Source organism: Arachis ipaensis, chromosome B02 (assembly GCF_000816755.2).
Source record: "Arachis ipaensis cultivar K30076 chromosome B02, Araip1.1, whole genome shotgun sequence".
Lineage (NCBI taxonomy): Eukaryota > Viridiplantae > Streptophyta > Magnoliopsida > Fabales > Fabaceae > Arachis > Arachis ipaensis.
Window position 1 is genome coordinate 97,402,179 of NC_029786.2, and position 2,877 is coordinate 97,405,055.

At 28.2% G+C, this 2,877-nt stretch overlaps 1 long non-coding RNA gene across 1 annotated transcript in view; it reads right to left on the reverse strand.

The window, feature by feature from the left end:
• LOC110268056 overlaps positions 1 to 813 on the reverse strand; it is a 1,615-nt gene extending 802 nt beyond the window's left edge. Inside the window, exon 1 of the long non-coding RNA XR_002356092.1 lies at positions 429 to 813. This is a non-coding gene — a long non-coding RNA (uncharacterized LOC110268056). The remainder of the gene's footprint in view (positions 1 to 428) is intronic.

Consider the following 2,877-nt stretch of genomic DNA (forward strand, 5'->3'; position numbering starts at 1 on the left):
AGTTATAAGTAGTTGATAAAAAAATTAATGAAAATTTATGAGATTAGTAATTTTTAGTATTTTTTTGTTATTATTTGACTAGTATAAATACTAAATTGTTTTTAATATAAATTTTATTAATTTATGTGTATAAATTTTAAAAAATATAAATACAAACTGTATTAATTTATATGTGCAAATTTTGATAAATATAAGTGCAAACTATATATTTTTTTATGTATAAAATCTCTATAAATATAAATATAAAGATTATTACTGACCAAGTACTAATAAAAAATAATAATATTTACTAATCATCTAACATTTTTTTATTATAAATTATAAGTTATCTACAATTTCTATTTACAAATAAACAAATATTCAAAAATCATAAAACAATATATAAATTAAAAGATTACTAAACTCAAATTATATAGCTTCTAACTAACCTTGAGCAAAGTCTCCTTCAAATCTCGGGCAGTCTGAGCTTGCATATCAATGATAATAAAGAATCTGACAAGAGGCTCCACCAGTGCTGCAAGCTGTTCTTGGCAATGGATCCTTGCCGGAAAACTGCACCTGCAGATCTTGTAACACTTGTAAATTAAACAAGCTTTGTCCCTTCTTCCATGTCTCTTATCAACGATTCAAGTTCTTCCTTTGGGCGAGCGACCCAATTCGTTGTTGTGTTGTTCAATCTCTCTGATCAAAGGCTGAATTGCCGTTAGAGTGGTTCTAATGTAAAGGTTTTCTCAAAGCTTCGGGCTTTGTGTTCAATTTCAAGAACTGCTTTAAGTAATTCTCCGAAAGCAGCTCCTCCTATTAGAGATGCTGCCATAATTACTACTATTATTAGATAGTAATTAACACTCATTATATCAACACGTCATTGTGTTTGATGGGAACATGATTTTGAAAGTCAACAATGATACACGATTGTAATTGTGGCATGGATATTCTTGCGGTTAACTTTTCTTCTCCCTAATAAATTATAAATTTTGAAGCCTTAACCAGGAGGATAGGTTCAAGTTGCCAAATCATTCGAAGTACTTCATAAAAAGTTTTTTTTTTCTTTTTTATTTTCCATTGATCCTTCATAAAAACAAATATCGAATTCATGGATTTAACATTACATAACTAACTACTATTTATTTTATCAGGATGATAAAAAAAAAATTAAAACTTATCTTATTTAATATAAATGAACAATTAATGAATATTAAATAAAATAAATTCCGACCATTTTTGCTTAATTCTTTTTGGTTATTACCAAACATGCATTTTCGTAATTGTATACTATAAATCTAAAGTTTTAACACGTGGGTATGAATAAACTTTGATACAGGCATTCTTTTTCTTTATTTGTGTTATATTAAAAAAATTTTTTCTAGGATCAACAACAATTAAATTATAGACTTTTAACTTTTAAGCCATAAATGTTCCTATATGATAATCAAGGCCGGGGTATAGTCCTGATCGCTAACGAGGTAGAAATCTTTCTTTTTGAGTCCTGGTGACGAGGTATACGTCGATTACTCTAGGAAGAACGGAAAGAAGTTGGTACATGAAAAGATATTCCAATTCTCAAATCAAAAAAACAGTAAAAAAAAAGTAAAAATGACCTTAGTCTTTTTTTTTCTTTCCTTTACCTTGTTATCTCGTCCTCTTATATAGAGTCGTACCTGGACTCATGAGAGTAGGTTTTTTATTATCCGAAATATGATGTATAAAACAGTTTTGTGAGAATCTCGTATGTAGTGGGTGAACGGTTATTTTGATTTGATCTTATAGTTAGTCAAGTTATAACAAACATGACCAATTTATAGGTACGTACAGATCAAAAGATCATAGATCAGAAGTTTGGAACTATTTTTCTCAAAATTTTAAGTTAATTAAAAGAGACACATAAATAGTTATATCTCTACCAACATCATTATAGTTTGAATATAGGTAAATTCTACTCTACCCTTCTTATAATAACATGTACATTACCCTCTGTAACATGTCACTCTCTAATTGGTGGTTATGTTAACTATGGTTAAACTATTGGTAATTAAATTATAGCCCAAAGTGAGTAATTGTATAATTTACTAAACTATTAAAAATCCAAATTTTGTTTCTTTCCCAAATTATGCTCCAAAAAAATGAATCATTGCTTTTCAATTGGTGATGTTATATCAAAGGCATGTTGTGACTTTGCAAAATCAACTAGCCAAGATCGTGAAGACTTCTTGCAAATGTTGATCCTTAATTAGGAAGGAAATTTCAGTATGGTTTGAGCATCAGGAAGAAGATGAGAATTGCCCTTCAATTGAAACCATCGCACTTGCTCTTTGTTTCCTAATTGAAATTGAAGAATATATTGATGCAGTACAGCCATTAGTGATATGCATCGGTGAAAAATTCATTAATATCAAATAAAATCATTAGTATTTAATTACAAAATTATCCTACTTTAATTAAGATATTAACTCTTATTGAGTTAAATTAACTCAAACTAAAACTAATCATCCAATTAAAACATGCCATGTCACAATTGTTATTTAGATGTTGATTTAGAGAAGGTTGGGTAGAATTCACCTTGAATATATTATTATTGTATTTTGAATATATTCTTATTGTATTTTATGTTGTCATATTTTGTAAATTCCACTTTAAATTACATTCTATGCTATGATAGATGAGTATATAACTATATATTATCTACAAAGTATCAGAAAGATATTTCTCTTAAAAGTCAGAATGGCTTTACTCATTTAGGCCCGCTGGTTTATGTCTGTTTGAGTTTAATTAAATGGGCAAGCTAAAGATATATTAAGTATTCATCGATCATTAAAGAACCGTCTTCTAATCTTTTTCTACGTATTATTAGGTTCAGAGGATGAAAAAGAGAGAACA